This window comes from Miscanthus floridulus, chromosome 8 (assembly GCF_019320115.1).
Source record: "Miscanthus floridulus cultivar M001 chromosome 8, ASM1932011v1, whole genome shotgun sequence".
Lineage (NCBI taxonomy): Eukaryota > Viridiplantae > Streptophyta > Magnoliopsida > Poales > Poaceae > Miscanthus > Miscanthus floridulus.
In genome coordinates, this window is record NC_089587.1 from 142,046,824 (window position 1) to 142,067,011 (window position 20,188).

The 20,188-nt window shown below is 39.7% G+C and overlaps 2 long non-coding RNA genes across 6 annotated transcripts; one reads left to right on the forward strand and one right to left on the reverse strand.

The window, feature by feature from the left end:
• Nucleotides 1–3,378: 3,378 nt before the first annotated feature.
• On the reverse strand, nucleotides 3,379–6,501 carry LOC136473603 (uncharacterized). Of its 3 annotated transcripts, XR_010762690.1 has the most exons (5): nucleotides 6,043–6,501; nucleotides 5,170–5,238; nucleotides 4,181–4,879; nucleotides 4,016–4,076; nucleotides 3,379–3,631 (listed from the first exon to the last, which is right to left on the reverse strand). It is a non-coding gene; the product is annotated as an uncharacterized lncRNA (long non-coding RNA). The 3 variants fall into 3 exon arrangements; XR_010762689.1 differs by having other exon boundaries at nucleotides 4,181–5,238; XR_010762688.1 differs by having other exon boundaries at nucleotides 4,181–6,499.
• Nucleotides 6,502–9,171: 2,670 nt separating this feature from the next.
• Nucleotides 9,172–11,812, forward strand: LOC136473604 (uncharacterized). Of its 3 annotated transcripts, none has more exons than XR_010762691.1 (4): nucleotides 9,172–9,475; nucleotides 9,639–9,768; nucleotides 10,370–10,674; nucleotides 10,998–11,812. It is a non-coding gene; the product is annotated as an uncharacterized lncRNA (long non-coding RNA). The 3 variants fall into 3 exon arrangements; XR_010762692.1 differs by having other exon boundaries at nucleotides 10,508–10,674; nucleotides 10,998–11,811; XR_010762693.1 differs by having other exon boundaries at nucleotides 10,614–10,674; nucleotides 10,998–11,810.
• The last annotated feature ends 8,376 nt before the right edge of the window (nucleotides 11,813–20,188 follow it).

The window sequence follows — 20,188 nt, forward strand, 5'->3', positions numbered from 1 at the left end:
ACAAAAAAGCCATTTGGATATTAGCCGATGGTTGCTTTTTATCGGCTATTTGCTTAGTACGCCATACTTGAGGTTTACTGGGTGCCTGAGCCTATTCCAACTCTTTATTCCTTAAGCATTGCACCCTTCTCTTCTAGATTCTTGTTAAACCTCCTAGACACCATTGGCTGTCCTGCCAAACATATTTTCTTTTGTTGCCTTCTTCTTCATAATCAGCCTAGTCTTGGTCAACAACTCATTTCCAAGCCAATCATGAACACTTTTTTCAAACGCCGATCCATGTTATTATGATGATATGCGTCTTGAGCATGGATAGACCGGTGGTTGGTTTGAGATTGCCTAAACTCCCAATATTGATTGCTGCATTCTGGACAGTCATATCTGGTAGGCAACTTTAAACCTTGATTCTAGCAATGTCTGAAGAAAGGATAATTCTAATGTGATTCGGCTTGCTTCCTTTCATACCTCTCTTTTTCCAGTTGACGCTGGTATTCTTGATCCTTTAACCAACACTAATAATCCTTTTCCTTCTACCGCTGCCACTTATTCAATAGAATCTGAGATGTAACTCGCGGCCTTGTTGCCCCTTCTTTTGATGTTTCCCCCTACTTATATTGGCTCTTTTGCTCATCGCGATGTCTCTTAATTTCCCTATATTTGTCGGCCGATATTTGCATCTTGGAATCGACTGTTCTAGCTTCTTTTGATTTGGTTGATGTTAGGACCTTAGTCTTTCCTTTGATCAGCCTAGCATCAACCATGTTTTGATCTCCTGGGAAAGGATTACCATCAACTTTTATTTTCCAAGGCGTATCAAATCTGAGCCTTCCTTGCTGAATTGCCCTCTGTATATGCTGTCGGAAGATTCTGCATTCATTAGTGGAATGAGAAGTAGCGTTATGGAACTTGCAGAACTTCTTATTCTTCAACTGATCTGGGGGCAACATAACATGACCATTAGGCAACTTGATTTGCCCCTTCTCAAGCAAGAAATCGAAGAGCTTGTCTGATTTTGTGACATCAAAGTCATAGCTCTCCTCGACTCCTCTTCCCCAAGGATTTGGCACCATTACTGTCTTTTTGCCCCAATTCCATTTAGCTGGGGCAACCTCTTCTTCTTCATCTTCATAGCCATCATCGACTGAGTATGGATTATAAGCTTTAGCCACTGTGGTACTCTTCTAGAATCGGGTATCTCTGCTCATACTCTGGAAATTGCTATTGAGCGCTGCCACTCATTGAGCCAATTGACCCAAGTTATCAAATTCTTGTCCCAGCAGTTTCTCTTTCCACATTGGCAGCATTCTTTGAACAGCTAAAGCAGCTAGTTGATCATCAGCCAAGTTTAAGGAGAAGCACAAGTTCCTAGTTTCTCAGAACCTCTAAAGAAACTCAGTGCTCGATTCATTAGTCTTCTGCCTTATAGTTGTAAGATCGGTAATTTTCTTTTCTCTAGTCCCAGTGTAAAAATATATATGAAACTTCTTCTCCAGGTCAGCCCAATTGGCAATGGAATTGACTGGTAGTGATGAAAACCAAGTGAAGGCTGGCCCTGACAGGGACAAGGAGAAGAAACGAACTCGATGGGCATCCTCAACTGATGCTTCACCCAATTGCGTAAGATACCAACTAACATGTTCTATTATGCTTTTACTATCTTGGCCAGTGAACTTAGTGAACTCTAGGAGCCTATAATTTGTGGGAAGAGTGACCAAATCATACCATTCTGAATATGGGTGTTTGTATGCCATTCCTATCTTTCACCCAAAAATCCCAATGGCGAAGCATTATCCCAACCAGGACTAGTTCGATGAGGTGAAGTTTATATCCCCATTCGTTTCGCCTAAGCTTGCTTATGAAACTGAACAATCATCATCACCCTCACTCGAACCCAAGCCATGTGCCTCTGGCCATCTTGACGTTGTTCTCGATAATGGTCAAGATTCGGTGCTGATCTTACATGATATATCTCTTGAGAACAAAAACTTCTGTGCCATGGACATTTCTAAAGCACCAACTCGGGAGACTAAGGAGCATGAAAGTTTCGCTTTTGAGACCCTTCATGTTTCATGTTTATGTTTGGAGTCTCCAGAGTTCGTTGTGCTTAGTGCTGCTTGCTGCTACGAGGAAGACAACCACCCATCACTCCTCGTTTCCAAACTTTTTAGGAGGATGGTTGTAGATGTCTTTGTTTATCACAAATACTGCAAATCACACAGTAGCATTGTGGTACTAACCCTTGTAGCTTGAACAATAATGCTCCAATGTTTGGTGGTAAAGCTAGGAACTATTACCACCATTTATAGATGCAAGATGAACTTCCCATGGTCAAGCTTAAGACCATAAATTAAGCACTGCCAGGAGATACCCCGGATTATATATATATATATATATATATATATATATATATATATATATATATATATATATATATATATATATATATATTAAAATATACATTTATATATATATATATATAAACTTTTCTCCTTCAGTAAAAGCAAGATCATGTTGTCAAGATAGTATGCACCTTCCGGTATTCTTGGTTGCTAACCTTTTCAGGAAGAGATCAAGAAGTAGAGGGGACGTACAATCACTACAAGGTTTTACCCCTGATGCAACGGCCTAAAAGTGTTGCAATATACCAAAAATGGTTGCGAAAGACAAAATTGCAACAAAAAATTTTCGTTGGCAGGCGTTGCCATAGTAACCATGGGGAAAGGTTTGCCCAATGTATCTCTTTGGTGTTGCAATATATTTTCCCCTATTGCAACACCAGAAATACATATTGCCACGAACCCAAAGTGTGGTAATAGGTGCACTAGCAACGATATTTGGTGTTGCAATAGACCTTATTGCCACGCATCAATAGCATTGCAATAGATGGACTCTCTATTGCCATGCTATCTCGGTGGTTGCTATAGGTGGAACCATCTATTGCCACGATAAATATTTGGTTGCTAGAGGTAGCCTCTCTATTACAATGATCAATACTAGTTGCTATAGGTGGAACCGTCTATTGCCACGATAAATATTTGGTTGCTAGAGGTAGCCTCTCTATTGCAACACTAAACATTGTGGTTGCTATAGGTGCATCTATCTATTGCCACGGTAAATATTTGGTTGCTAAAGGTTGCCTCTCTATTGCAACGATCAATACTAGTTGCTATTGTTGGACCCTCTATTGCCACGCTAACTATTGTGTTGCTACAGTTTGGAGACTCTATTGCAATGCCCACTATTCCGTTGGTATGATGTTTTTTGCAACACCGTTTGTTTGTTGATATATCATATATTGCAACGCCAAATTATTTTGTCGATAGTCCATATTGCAACGCTTTGTTTGCTTCAAACAATAATTGCATCCTGAACAATATATGATGAAAGAAGCATTTAGACATCCATTAATCCAAAATATGCTTTGTTCGTACAACTCATTAATGAAACCACATCCAATGTCAAACTTAGTTGATAACACACGCACAACAACTGAAACACATAAGGTATCTGACGCACAGTAGCTACTTTGAATAGTTAAAAATGTAAGAAGCTATGTGTAGCACTGTAGCAAAGGTTGGCTTGACATTGACCGTCCATCAGTTGTGCGGTCCACTCAAACTCTATCTTGCTCCTGGAAAGAATCATTAACATTGGTATATGCATCAGATAAATTGAAATTGTACTATTTTGGCAACATGGACTCAACAAAGTAAGCAATTTGGAATCTTAAACTAAAGACTAATAGGTTTGCAAATTTGCAGAATCATTGAAAAGTAAAATTCCTCATCAAAAGCTATATGATAAAAAAATGCTCTACAACATTGATCTTCATTTAAGAACATCCACAATGAGAACATCTACCATATGATTTTATTTGATTTTATCAAGCCTAGATGACAATCAGTTATATACAAAAAAAAAAACATTCACACTGACAACATATACGAAAACCATATACAATTTCAAAGCTGATACAGAAACATTCAGAGGTAGTAGAGTGGCAAAAAAAATTCACCTGTGCATTACCGACTTGTTGATAAATACTACACTAATCCATATCTTCAGTTCATAGGCAGCTGCAAGTTTAATATGCAGCTCATGATGGCACTTGATTTCAGCAAACAACTTAAAAAATCGAGTTCCAATGAAAATTCTGTAATTAACAAGATGTTAAATTTACCTTTACTTTCGTCTGGACTACTCCTTTCTATAGGTTCTTTAAAATCCCAGAGGCTCATAGTATTGGTTGCATCTCCTACAAAGGTCCCACTAAAAGACTCGACAAGTTAAATTAGACTGTAACATTATAACAAGCTGGCATGATCATGATTGGTTAGCAGAAGTAGAAGCTTATAAAGGTTCTCAAGTTTTCAGTTCATGGGCAGCATGATGTTAACTAAGCCGAGCAAGCAGGAAAACTTGTGTGTACTGCAGAACATAAGCAATCCAAGGCCAAAGAAAGGTAACGACAACAGAGTTATTACATTACTTTGGCCTTTTGATTTGATTGCTTAATCAAGGAGACAGTGATCAGTTATTCGCTTTGTCTTAAAACAAACTTTTCACTAACCTGTCATTTGTATATGAAATTAAACAAAGTGATCACATGAGAACTGTAAAACAGACACCATTAGTTGGTAGCAGCAGTTCAGACTAGAGGGGCCTCTTTTGATCCCAGTAAAGAATAGAAAGATGAGGCATTAAGCATATGAATAAAAAGAAATAATCAGAGCAGTAATCATTCAATAGTGTAAAAGTTGAGAGAGATTCCCAACCCTTCAAATTTCAGACAAGACCCTAGCAAATCAATGAGGAACAAAGGAGATATATCAGATAAGCTCTGGACAGCTAGAAGGGAAACTGAGATTATGATTAATGCCTGCATAAACCAAAAAAACAAATTTATTTACCAATGAAAATAAGATAAAAAAAGAACAACTCTACTACATAATAGCTTCAGCAAAACATCTTGCACGTAAGGACATCCTAAGATAAAATTCATAAAACTCATGGGGTTGCTTCATTTAAACTGCTACTACTGCATCAATTCATACTTGCTTTTAAATTTTATAAGGGATCACAGGATCTCAATTGAAACACATAGATAGCACATTCTAAAATGACATAAAGGGTACATGAGCAGAAATCATTAGACAGGTGAAATCATACTTGCTTTCAAATTGAAGCTCACTTCCATTCAGCATGCCTCTTACGTCACAACTACCGAACCTCAGTTATCTGTCAAGTCACAATACAAGCAAAGGTAAACTATAAACTTTCAGTACCTCATTCATTCCGCATTTCAGTCAAGTAAATAAGCCTTCAAGCAACCAAGCCTTGAGCCAGGAGAGAGAGATTATTTGCTTAGAGTTATGATGTAGGGAGATGTCAGATAGGCTGTTGATACTACCATCTAAAACAGAGACCGATTCTATTGCAAAACTATAAGCAATATACTAAGACGAGAACTCTAAAAAAATCAACTTCATCCAATTCACTAACAAAGAAATTGCAGATCATGGCTAGACAGGACTTGGGACACAATTTGTGCCATGGCAAGTGGTAACACTTGGCATTAGATTAATAGGCAATTCTAAGCATGTCTAGGTTTGCAAAATCCAAGTAGAGAGAAGCACATACAAGCAATTATCACAAGGAACTGCATGTCCATTAGTACAATCCTAAGCCCAAAGTACACTTCACTATATTCTACACCGATCTATGAATGGGAATAGTGTTGTTCTTTGGAAACACATACTATAGAATTTTAACAAGACATGATAGTTATGATGTATCCAAATGCAAATGTCTATTAAAATAAAAAAGGTACAAATTGATTATATTTTCACTAACAATGCAGCCGTCATGGCTGTACATATCATTGGGGAATGTTCATAAATCTGCAAGTTGCACATGCTCATTTCATCGAACGCCTTCCAGACAGACAAAACACAACCTACTAGGTCTTAATGAACAGCATGGAACCCCAACCAAAAGTCATGGGGAAGAGTCGAAGAGATATGGGATCCGGGGCATTCTCACTGGCAGAGGAAGCCACGGATTGACGACCAGATCGACTACTGAATGTGATGAAGCGGTGATTGGCACTCAACGTGGATGCCCCTGCATGATGTTGAGCCAATATTGGTGTGTGGCGAACCTGGCACACGGTGGCTCCGTGAAGCTCTTCGTGGTGGCGGCTTCGTCACGTGGGCTCGGGATGCGGCTGGTCTAAGGCAGAAATAGAAGGCCGCCATGGCGTGGATCTGGTCAGGGGAGAGCAAAGGCGGCGGCCACCAGGTGGTGAAGTCTTGATCTATCGGTCAGGGTAGGGAGAGGATCAGAGGAAGGGGTGAGGCCATGAGGGCGCCCATCGTTCGAAGAGGTTGGGATTTGGGGCGGCGGCCGGAGAGGAAGGGGATGAGGGGCTCCTGTCCACCCAAGAGGCAGAAGTGGGGGCATGGGTGGTGGGCTGGAAAGGAGCGATTTTGATGGAGGGCAGAGAGGGAGTCAAATTTAGGGCGTGTGGTGCCGAGCTGTGGATGGTGGGAAGTACCGGTGATTTGGCGATTCGAATCCTATGGTGTAGTGGCGTTGGCAGCAGCTAGGGTTTATCAGTTAGCCAATAATATTTTTCTCTCACAATAAACTAGCATCTGTCGGACTTATCAACCTAGAAACCAACCAACGAATAGGCTCGAAGACAAGAGTTTGATTTTTGGCTAAAATTTTTAACAATCAAAGGCTGCAGTCGTGTAGTATTATGTATTCAGTTAAATCCTAGTTTGATATAGGTGTTAATTTAACTTTTTGCATGCCTTCTGAGAATTATTGGTTTGCCTCTCAAGATTTTAGAATGATTGGTTGGTTAGCATACAGTAATTAGGTATGCTGGAAATAATGTACTTTATTGTTTCAAACTAATATTATTTTAAAATCATGTTATGGAATTATTTCTTTATTTTTTCAAAAATAGGAAATGTGTCCATTCATTGCTACATGTAGGATATAGTTGCTGTATATAACTAGGGCTACCTCAAGGTGAGAGAGAGCTAGCTTGGTGAGTGCTATTATGATAGAAGTACATCATCGTCAATCGGCCCGTTTGCTGGTTGGTTTCTCAGCTGATAAGCTCGGCTGGTGCTGGTTTGTTGTGAGAGAAAAACACTATTGGCTGGCTGATAAGCCCTGGCTGAAACCAACAAGTGAACAGGCTGAATATGGTCCCTTCTATGAGGAGCGACGAGTGAGGACCCTGACGGTGATAAAATATATAAATATGTGCATTTTCAATAATATTTGTATATGATCTTCAAATGCATGTTAGAATAAATATTGTATTTGTTTTAAAAATAAACATATTTTTGCAAACCCTATCTATCATTGGATTTACGGTACCCAAAACCTAATCTGCCATATACTGCACCAGTAGGCCTACTAATGGGTTGGGTTCAAATGGGTTTTCAAGTGGGTGCACTTTAGATGGGTGAGAATGGATTAATTTACTTAGCGATTGGGTTGGGTTGGGTTTAATAGAAAATTGGGTTGGATGGGTTGGGATTGGATTATTTTTTTTGTGGGTTTGAATGGGTTGAACACATGTGTTGATATTGAATTTTTAATATATCATAGTATACATATATTAACAAACTAGCTTAATGGCATTTTGAATCTTATTTAACAAATTTCAGTCCATTTTGACAAAAATTTATGGTGTGAACATGAGCTTTTATTTTTGGGGTTCGGCTTCCGATGCAGGGCTGAGCAGACTCAGGTAGCGTGGGGCTGAGTAGGGGTGGCGGCACAGGATCGAGCAGAGGCCGAGCTGCGGCGGTGGTGGGCCAAGCGTGAGCGATGATGCATCTCCGAGCAGGCTTTCTCGAGTGCAGCGGTGCGGGTTGAGCAAGCCGTGCGAGCGTAGGCGCGGGGTGTGGGGCTGAGCGAAGGTGTGGGGCGAGCGCAGGTGGCGTGGGGGCGGCAACGTGGCTGCTAGGTACTGCCTGAGAGAGGAATAAGGAGGAGGGCATAGAGACTGACATGTGGGACCATGTGGCTGGGATGTCAACCCACATCCCATATGTCTCCAACAAAAACAAGAAACAGGGATGAACCTGACCCACACAACCAAACAAGAAACGGGTTCACTCCATTCGAGAAAATAAGGGATAGATCCAACCCAACCCAGCAAGTCCCACAACCAAACACATGCGAAAATATGGGGTGGGTGGTTGGGTTGAATAAGGGAGTTAATTTGTTATGGTATGGGTTTGATTGAGTATGGGGTTTTAACCCATTAGCATGTCTAGCACCAGAATTCTAAACAGATCGAATTGGCTTTTGTAATCCGAACTCGATCTACAATAGCATCGGCTTCACTATAGAACATAAGCCATTGATGGATAGAAATTGATTTTTTTTCTAAAATTTAAATAGTTTGAAAAGGATAAGTGACTTTGATGCTTTGAAAAAATAACCTTAGTGAATTATTATTAACTTTTTATTAAAAATAAAATCCGATTAAAATTCGTGTTCCCTTATCATTCTTGCTAAATCCCCTAGTCACCAAGAACTGGGGATACACAACTCGGTGTTTTGGAATTATAAATAGAGAGGTTGTTTGACCATAGTCAAAACCCGGTATCATGCTAGATATGATGACTATTTTGGAGTTGTTGTTATATCACTTTGGCTATAGAAGCTCTTATATCACTTTGACTGGTTTGGTATGTTTGTTCATGATAGAATTATTTAGATATGTTTATAATACATATTTTCACTAAAATGATAATTAAATTATTTTTATAGCCAAATAAATATATTATATTAATTTCCATGCTAAAAATATAAATACGTTTGATTTTTAATAAGAACGTGGTTTGGTCCCTTTCCAAGTTTCAAAATTCTCTGAGAAGAGTTGGATATATTATTAAAAATACAAAATACCACTAAGTGACTTAAAATAGAAATAAAATTTTAATCTTTATATGTATGCTTGGTCACATACATAGCCACAAATATATTTTAAAATAAACTAGTTCACATATATATATACTAGAATTTCTGCTTCTCTTTTCTAGCGCGAGATTAAATTTTGTAACCCATGGCTGCCCCAATCAACTTATCTTCTCCTTTATAAAATTTGGCTCCCTCCCCCTCTCATTTACTCGTGTGTGTTGGTGGCAACTGCTCGGAGATGGAGGAAAAATTTCATGAGAACTGGTGATGGCCCCTCGGTAGATCTTGGCTCGGGCGCTCGCCCGGCGTGCGACAGTGGGCGGCGGCGCTATCCCTGTGTCCTTGCCCGGCGCTCCTCATTCCGCACTCGGTCGGGATCCCTAGTTGCCGCTCAGCCAGATCTGGCGGCATGAAAGGGCAGTAGCCGGTTGGTTGCTGGAGCAGCGTCGAGCCACCGACCAGCAATACGGTGGCGCCCGGCAGAAAATCAGAAAACTAGGTGGAGGCAGAATGTGTGTAGGTATGTGATCCGTTCCTCTACCCAACATCATTACATCCTTGCGCCTCTACCATCAATTAGCTGGATCTAGTTGAAGGTGCTCCTGGCCTCCTGGGTCCCTAATTTTTACCAGATTCCCTCGGCTTATTTTTATCTTCTAATTTTGGTCATATTTGCATATCAGTGAGTGGATGCGTCGTAATTTTGGTCGCCTCGCACAAAGGACACTGCAACTATGGGAGCATTGCAGAAAGCAGCTAACTAGATGTGGTTGTCTGACGCCTGCACGTATCGACCCAGAAACAGGGGGAATGGTGAGCATGTACACAGATAATCTATTTATCGTGTATATCATTGACTCTTGCATTGTTAGGTGGACACTGCGATATAATATTACTGCAGAATCGAACCAAGTTCAAATAATCCATTTTATCATGTATGTATGCTTTTTAGTTTATGCATTTTCCCTGTTTAATTGGTGCTTAGAATTCATAAACACAAGCCCATTATATGATTCCATTCAATATGGTTTCAAGATGATGCATTAACTTTTAATCTTATGCAACTTTTATGTTAGGTCTGTTAGAGAGCTGTAATTATGTATATGTTGATAAGTTCTGTCACTGCTCATATGTGCCTTCACGTATTCTCTATTTGTAATGTTAATTTGGTTTCTAGGATAACTAAGTCTGTGCATGTTAACATGACTTTCTGCTGTTGATATGATAATGTTAAATGCCACAATGTTCCCTTCTATTATTGCTCACCAACTGCACAATTTTTTTAAGGTGTCCAACTGCATAATTTTTGTATGGATATCAATCGGCTTTGTATTGTTGTGTTTGAATGACACATTTATGTCCTGCTATCTGATAGAATTTTATGTTCTTTTTGTTGGTCTCTTAAATTTGGAAGATGACAAACCACCAAGGTTGTGGAGAATATTAACCTTACCTAGCAGTTATGTATTCTCTAGTATTCCTTTCTTGTTTTTTTGCTAGGTACTTGGTTTTCTTTTCTACTATAATTTATTTCAATGTTAACTTGTTACAGTAATTTTCACAAAAAAGGAGCAGCATATTTTATTGTCTCTCTCCTTGGTGGGGCGAGGTCATAGCTATGTGATTTAATATATTATTTCCCTTACCATTACTTCCAGCCACCTGAAAGAGATGTCATTTGCTCTGTTACATCTTTGAGAAGTCTAATTTTTTTATCAGGTATTCCTTTTTTGCCTCCATTGTTTTAGTACAAGTGAAAATTAGACCTTTACTTGTAGAATGATAGTTATTCATTAAGAAGAGGACCATGGACACTATTATGGATCTACTACTTGCTTGAACTATCTCCTATCGACAATAATTTAACTGCTTACAACCTACTCTATCAATTCTGCAACTTATGATTTTTCTAGAAAATTCTGTAACTTGTAGGATTCACAAATCAGCCAGCCACATAGATGTTCAGATATCTTGACACTTTAGGAGATCAGGAGTGATATATATGAATGCCACACTTACAAAATTGTGTTGTTTCTATGCAGGATGAGTGATGAAATGAACAAAGATTGCCAAGATCCTTTAAAAAGAGTTCTATCTGAAGATTTGGAAACATGGGTTTCTAGTACTACTTTAGACATGATTGGAGCTTTTCTATTTTCAAGATGGTGTAGAATGGAAAGTGACCATATTTGGACCCTTGCAACGTTGATATAGGCTTTTAGCAACACATATATGGGTTGCAAAAGGGAGTTTCATCTTGTAGTGGTAATGTAGGATAATACCTTCGACTTGGCTTTTAGCAACACTTTAGAGGATAGCCCAAGGTGTGTTTAGCAGATACGACAATGGAAGCCGAAGTGGTAGAGGAAGCTCGTCTCCTAGTTGGGACTTTTGTGCCACAATTTGAAGCTAGTTTTTTGGACCTCACCTAGTAGTTTAAAAGATGAGTTTAGATTGGAACACTTGATATGGTTTTTTGTTAGAAATATTTTGTGATGCCAACAAAAAAAATTATCTGATGTACTAGGAGATATGCAATCATGAGCAAGCAACACAATTCTGATATTTTGTGACTATACTACTATGGATTGCATTGATGAATTATATGGCATGTACATGGAGTTGATGACTTTCACCCAAGCTTCCTGATGATGGGCGTTGGCCTCTCCTGATGATGGTTGCTAGCCTAGCCTCCCACGATGACACCTGGGGCACCGAGCGAAGGCTGATGGCTGCGTGCTCACCCTCCAGATGACAATGAGCGACGGCGTTTCACATGATCGTCTAGGGTGTGGCATTTCGGTAGAAAGCCTAGAAGATGATTTCTTTGTTTAAATACTTATCCTTTATACAACAGTTATGTTTTTTCTAGATTTTTTTGAAAACAATCTCATTGTCCGGGATAATGAATAGCTGCAGTTGGTCTTTAAATTGTTATACTCATGTTTGTTTTCTATCATAAGCACAAATATCAGCAAGCTGGACAATTTTTTTATTTTCTGAAATTGTCATGGAAGATGCGGATGGTTATCGTCCTTGTTGACATATGAAGTGAATTAGACATCTTCGTCATGTAAACAAGTAATATAAAGGTGACTTAATGTCGAACACACCTCAGTAGCCCAGTGGTAGATGAGTGTTTGCTTGTACTTTAGTTTCTAGGATCAAATCCTCTGTGGAACATTTTTTTGTCAATAGAATACATTATTTAGAAATGCGTGGAGCATTTTGTCTATAGCAACCATTTTTTGTATATTGCAACACTTTTAAGCCGTTGCATCAAGGGTAGTCTAATGCGTGGAGCATTTTGTATATTGCAACCAATTTTGTATATTGCAACACTTTTAGGCCGTTGCATCAGCGGTAGCTTATAGCAACACAAAAAAACTGTGGCAATATTAACATGATATTGCAACCATTTAGGATCATAGTTGCAATAAGTACTTAACAATTGAAATGCCACAAAAATTTATTATAACCCTAGAAAACCATGGCAATAGGAACATGCTATTGCATCCATTTGGAAATCTTGTTGCAATAACCACCCTAGCAATTGCAACACCATGAAACATTATTGCAACCCATAATAACCATGGCAATAGTTACAAGCAAAAGCAACCAAATCCAATATAGTTGCAATAACACCAAGTAATTGCAACAAAAACCAATACTATTGCAACTCAAAAATGCCATTGCAATAATGCCAACTAATTGCAACACAATTCTTAAATGGTTGCAGTAGCACAAGCCTGTTGCAACGACAAACCACACATATTGCAACAAATTTAGTCCGTTGTATTATAGGCACATATTGCAACCATTCTTTTTTGAAAAGGTTGCAATATGACCCACCTATGGCAACCAAATTAGTGGTGTTATAATCATGTGGCGTGGCATTAGAGGTAGAACCTTGTAGTGAATGCATGAGAACATGAGGAGCTGTATCAATTATACACCATGGTGCTCTCTGGTAATGGAACATGCTCAAAAAGGAGAACTTGACTACACACACTTGACTTTTACACAAAAGTCCAAGTGTGGGAGAAGGATGGTGAGAACCCCACCACATGTTCCATCTACACTAACGGTCACCTTTGTTAAAAAGAAAAAATGATGACAGTTCTGTCTTGCTAAAAAAAAGAGAGAAGAAAAATATATATGATAAAAAAAGAAGAAAGAAAGAGAAAATATATATATATATGATATAAAACAAGAAAGAGAGAAAAAAATAATAAATAATAAGAAGAAGAGAGACAAGGAGCCATAAGACAATTCTCCTGTTCTAGACCTTTGCTCACCACTTTGGCCCATGGTCCGAACACACTAGTTGTGTGTGTGGCCCTGCCTTGTGGCTTGCCTAAGTTGGGCCATATGCAATCATGCAAACCGCTGCAGCAACCTCGAAACTCCATTCACAGATGCTGCCGATACAAAAACACTCAGGTATGCAGAGGTAAATAAAAGTTCACCAAACTCTACCACTCATATTTCCCCCCATGTGAAAACAACATTCATGCTTTCCTTGTTTTTGTCATATGCTCCAGTTTGGGTGTATTCTATATTGGTACATCCATGTCATACCCCAAAATTTCTGATTTTGGGTTGTGCAAAGAAAACACTAAATAAAATGAATTATTTTAATATTTGGATAAAATTTACCAAGTTTAGTTTGAGCTAGCGCAAACTTAGTTATAGGAAAAATATGAATTTTCAAAGTTTTCTAATTTTGACGGGCGTTTGGATGATGTGATATTTGCTGGTTGCTTCTTTGTGTGTTGAGAGTGAGCAAAGTCTTTAAAATGCGTTAGTAGGTCGATTTTCCTTCTTCGGCACGTCTTTATCTTTGTCTACAATCAAATTCTTTGTTTCTCGGCTGAAGTTTTCATTCAGAGCTTCCTAAAATCTTTTCTATGTAATGCAAATCACTCCTTTTAGTTCCTCGTCTGTCAATCAATCTCTACAATCTTCTCGAGAAAATTTTCTAGCTTTTTCTGGAATTTGTTCCTACTTGTCTGTGAGCATAATTTAATTTTTAGATGCTCCAAATTATCTTATCATGGGTTACAAATACTTTATTTGGGTTCCTCATGTTCCATAATGTCTCTGGGAATTTTCCCCGACTTTTCAGAGCTTTTAGAGTATTTTTCGCGGCTTATATAATAATTATAGACTTTGCTGGAATTATTTTATCCACGAAATTAATTAATTACAAAATTAATAAATCTCTCATTTTTTTCTCAACGCTCAAAGCCCATGTGCAATAATCCTAATAAATCCTAAAGACCCATGCATTTATTTACTAATGGGCTTTAATGATTATTTAGGCCCATTAGTAAATGTGGAGGGTACAACATCAATTAGTACCATATTGTTAGTTGATGTAGATGTAGGGACTTTTTCTCCCAATAAATATGTACCAACCCCTTGGGTAAAACATACCAAAACTACCGTAAGGGGAGCCCCTACTTTGGGAAATCCCTTGTATAGTAAATTTGATTTTTCTCCTTTTCTTGTCGTCGCTGTCGCCGCCGCAGCAGCACTGCCCGTTGCCGCCCCATCGAGCTGTACGTCATCGTTCTTCTACTCATCGCTGGAGCTATTGTGCCCGACGCTACCCATTGGTGGCCAGCGGACCACGTGAATACGTGCAGACCATCCAGAGGCACGACCAGGTGAAAGCTCTCGCCGCTAGCTCTTCTCATCATCTGGGGGCGAGCATGCTATCATCTGTGCCTATTCGTTCGTCTTCAGCCATGGTGAGAATCTCCATGTATCCCTGCATGATCTCTTCTCTGCAACACCGTCACTAGCTTTTGTGCCTATACATATCTTTAGTAAATGATTGCATCATTACCCTATAGTTTGCGCTAAGCAAGCAGCAATGCAGATCACGTATGGGACTTGCCCAAGAAATAGTCTGATATATGACCAACTACAGTGCGTATCTACTTCTCACGTGAAGTCTCGGGTTCTCCTTTGTTAGTATTCTATAGCTTTTAACCCTTCATCGTCTGTTTTAGTTCTGCTAGTCCGTTTTTGTCGCGTTAAGATTATATTGCCGTAATCAATAGTTTAGCAGCGACATTTTTCATGCTACGAGTTTTTGTGTTTACAATTAAATATTAATTGGATTAATGTGCATGAAACTAGTTTCTAAATAAAAGCAACATAGGACAATATCGGTCTTTTATATTTAACTATTAATTTGATTAATAGCAACATAAATATGCTTTTAAATTTAATTTGGTTAGTTTAAACTTGTTCTTTTTGTAAGGATAAAGTTTAACTTCATTAATGAATTACATGGTAATATTTATAAATAAAACATGATTAGCTATAACTCAACTTTTGATACTAAATATGTTTTGATTAATCTCAATTAATACTATTCATATAGTTTTTCTTAATTAAAATAAATCAAGCTCATACTATCGTTAAAAAGAAACAACTACCGGGAGTTTTAATATAAAACTCCCGGTAGTCGTTTCTTTTTAACGATAGTTTCGTTATCGGTGTTTCTTGCGTTCTCTTGATCGTAGTAATGAGCTCTCTTTAGTACATTGTTTTGTCTTATGTGGTGTAATGTTCTTAGTTGATTTTATTTGTTTGCTTGTATGTTTGCCTATGCGTGGTGCTTGCTATGAGTAGAACGAGAATCGTTTGTGAGCGATGAAGATCGGAAGGTGATAACCAGAAGCAAATTATGAGGAAGTTGAGCAAGCTTATAAGGCAAGTATAGCATGGGATCTTCCTTGTTGTCCTATACACCTTTAATAATTTAATTCATGCTGCATGTGTCTACCTTGACTGCCACTAAGGATTTCCTAGTACTTTGTTACCCTGTACCTTGATACCTTTGGGTTGTTGCATTGGGTAGTTTGATGCTAGTGCTCAACTACAACCATGATCTTGTAACTTGACTAATGGTATATGCAATAAACACTAATAGATACTTTTTAGCAACATGGAAACAGGGGGCTAGAGTGTTTAGCTACTTTCTAAATGCTCTAGATTCCTCTCCATAAGGACTTATCTATAAGTGATCATCCAGGACTTACAGTACAGCTGTGAGGGCTATATGGCTCTGACTTTAGCTTAGTATGAGGACCTTTTCTAGCTTATTAGAGGCTACCTTTATGGCGCAAGAGGGGCTCCGGTTTGTATGATCTCAGCCTACCAAGAGGGTGCACTTTGGTTTCTTTGTATTTTGTTAGTCACTCCTTGGAGGGGGGTTTATGCTTACTGATGGGAAAACCTTAGCGGCCCTAACTTGTTAGATGAACCTTTGAAAGGATTCATAGTGAACCCTGCTGACCTTCCTTGGTAGTGGGTTAAGAGGCTCGTGACCTCGGGCGAAAGGGTAAATCACGACTCATAGTGAAAGTGTACAACCTCTGTAGAGTGTAAAACTGGTATATTAGTCGTGCTCATGGTCACGAGCGGCCTTGGAACCCTTACGGAATAGATGGTGAACACTAATGATACGGATGATGAAGATACTCACTAATGGTTAATTGTTTATGCTATTCATTATTCATGTTTACCTGATCATGTGTTTATACGGGCTTGTGATAAACTTGTTGCTACTCCTTTGCTAAAATTATGACAATTAAAAGCTAATCGTAGTTAAACCAGTATCAGCCTTTTGAGCCTCATGAACCCCATTGTAACACCCTAGGTGTTTGGCTTCCACTAATTGCATTTCATTTCATAAGCATGTGTATCATCTATGTCATCATTTCCATTGTCACTGAAACATACATATGCAACATTCGTACATTCTGTTGTTTCGTATTTGAGTGCTTATGAATGATAGTATTGCAACATATGAATGCAACATAACTTTCTCATACCTTGAAACATGGCAACATGGTAGTAATGTGACAAGTATAGTATAACAACAAGGTCATGCAACATGTGAAACATTGGATTGAAACATATGTATGAATTGCTTGTTTTACTTTCTTTATCACATGTGATCAGTAGAAGTGGTATAACAACTTTGTAAAATGGTTGATCATGGTCTAATACACCTTAACTACATTTAGTTTACTTGTTGGAACATTGTTCATGTAGATCAAAATAACCAAAATGCCCTCAAGTGCAAGTTTGACTAGAATGGACCCTAGGAGTCTCATTGTTTGACTGATTCAAAAGTCCAACTTAGAAGCTTTGCATGGCTGAGCACTCTTTACCAAAGTTGTAGCTAATTTATCAAGGAACAAAAGTTGTTTTATGACCAACTCATGAAAATGGCTAGAACATGCTCAAACATGGCCCACAAGTCAGAAATACATGCTGATTTCAACACTGAAAAATATGCTAAGTCTTAACTGCATTTCAGTTGCATCGAGCTCACTTTGGCTTCGTGCAACTTCTGATCCATGGCGAATTAGAGGATGGTCTTTGAAAGGAAATTGTAGATGGATAGTAGGTCTACAACTTTGATGTTCAATTCTTCCACTAACTCGTCACGGATTAGGAAAAAATCATCGTCGAATACTCGCTGTCAGGCATTGTCATTTGCAACTGAATCGCGTTTTCAGATAACCGTCAGAGTCACCATGGCCGACCGGTTCAGAAACTTGAAGCCGCGTGTCCGCCACCCGTCGCCGCTCGCCTGAGCGCGCTGGCCACGCGCCGTGCGCGTTCTGCCGTCGCAGCCGCGTCATGAAGCACCCCAGCGCCTTCCCACCGAGTCGCTGCTCCATTCGCATTTCCTCCGCGCGCAGCACCGAGTCCGCAGCCGTCCGCCATTGCTCCGCCTTCGCCCTGCTCGCTCGCCACCGCGAAAGCGCGTTGCCCGGTTCGTCAGCAGCTGCGCCGTGACCTACTCCACCTCCTCCACCTCACAGCTGCGTCAGTAGCCTTGGGTAAGGTCGCTGTGACCTTTCCTACACCGTGCGCCATTGCCGCACCGGTGACCTCACCGTGGTCAGCACGGCCCCGTTCTCCTCTTCCTCTCTTAGTTCGCGATTAGTCATCTCCATCACGTGTAGGTGCTCGAGTGTAACGGCCACCCCCAGTGCCGGTCCAGCCGCGCCGGGGCACGGCCGAGCGCCGCCGTGCGCCATGGCCGATTCGCCGTGCGCCGCGGCCGGAGCTCTTAGGGACCACTAGAGCTTCGGCTTGGTAGGGAAATCAACGCGTGGGAGCTGGGGAAGCACGTCGGTGCTATTCGTTTCGCCGGGAGGGTTCGCCGTCGGCGAGTTCCCTCGTCGCCGCGCCGGCGGAACCGTCTCCCCTGTCTTCGTCTCGCTGACGGGTGGGGTCAGCTGACGCCCGGGCCCCGCAGGTCAGCCGCCGAGGCTCAGGCGGGATACGGCTTGGGCTGAGCCGCGTCTTGGGCCGCGCCAGCGTTGCTCGTGGGCCGCCGTTCCTTGGGCCAGCCCACCTGTAGCTTTTAGGTTTTCTTAATTGTTTTGTTTAAACTGTTTTTCACAGTTTTGGTGCACCATTTCAAAAATAGGTAACTCGAGTTTTATAGATCCAAATGATGTGGTTCTAATTTTGTTGGGTTCCTGGGCATGTCTTGTATTTAACAAAAATATTATATGGGCACTTGTTTTAGAAAACTTGGATGAATTAAATAGGAGTTTGAAATGTGTTTTTAGAAGCATGCAAACTTGTTTGAATTTTATCTTGAGTTTCTATGGTCCAAAAATTATGAAATTTGGGGGGCAGTCTGTTATTGCTTAGGTGAAGCTCTGGTAAAAATTTCAGAGCTAGTGCATGTGTAGTTTTTAAGTTATAGAATTTCCTTTTATTAATAGGTGGATCTTGTGGGAATTTTCATAATTTTTCTATAGATCCAGTGAAGGTGAAATTTTATGGGTGCTATTCTTATGCTAGAAGGATGCTAGGAAAAATGTGAAATCTGTTGCTTGACACTTTTCATTAGGATTTCTTAATTATGCCATTTTAAGCTAGTATGCCTTATCATTTTTGTGTAGACTGTTATACTTACTCAATGGCTTTGAAATTTTTATGGTAGTCTATGTGAGGCATGAGATAGCTACTGTAATTTTTGTAGATTCTTATGAATAGTTTTACTATATATTGCTTAAATCACCTAATTAACTAAATAAATTGGAAAAGGATATTTAATAATTTGTTTAGAAGTTGACACTATACTTTCTGATGTTTCTTAGGTATGAAAAACAAGTTGGTAAGCTTGGTTTGGTCAAATTAGGCTTTTGCACAATCATTAAATAATTAAGCTAGTAACCCCGTCATTCTGGACAGGTTCTAGGTCTACTGGAAATTGATTTGGTTAACTTCAGAATCATGCTTTGATGTTTACAAATGAATTGTAGAGAATTTCGTAAGCTTTCCAGAATGTCCTCTTGCAAGTCAATTGGAATTATAGAACTCTAGTTATGATAGAATTAAGTTACTACTTGTTGCATATGAAGCTTTAACTGTTATTTTAAGTATGTCTTTACTATTCTAAGTTCATGGTACTGTTCCTAGGTGTTAGGCCCTTAACTGAAGATGAGCATCTTTATCTTAGGTTATGCAAGTTAGGTAAGTTAATCTTGTTCTTTCAGTTAAGTTAGAAATATGCTTAAAGTGATTTGAATAGGGCTAGTCTTACTCGGTAAACGAGTGTCCAGTAATGCGTTCATAAACACTTACTACGATTCATTCATCATGAGCATCATGTCATACCTTATGCATCCATGATATTTATCTTGTGCATCGGCATGCAATAGGTGTACCGGAAGGAGTGACCCTGCTGGAATTCGAGGAACTGAACGAGCAGCAGCAGCCGACACCAGAAGTTCAGGAGGAGCAGCCTTCAGGAGAAGTGCCAGACGAGGTCGCCGTTGAGTGCCCTGACCACCGTCCTTGCAACTTTGTGAAAGGCAAGCCCCGGAGCATATTAAGCCTCCTATTTTCCGAACTGCAGTTACAGTATTATTATTACATATATTGTTGCATTAAGTTTAGGTGTTGGATGCAAACACTTGCTGCATTGGTTACCCATTCCTTGTCCAGATATTGTTACCCTGAATCCTATGTAGCTCAGGCTCGAGTAGTGCTTAGCCCTGTTTTAACGCGGTAGAAGTCGGGTGATTTCCTGTCACCTGCGAGATATAGGAAGATACATGTGGCACGGTTGGCTATATTTGCTATCGTGGAAAAGAACCAGTCTTAATTTGAAATAAAGACCGGACGGAGGCTTGCCGGTTTGCAGTGACTCCGTCTGTGTCGATTAAGGACTGGATCT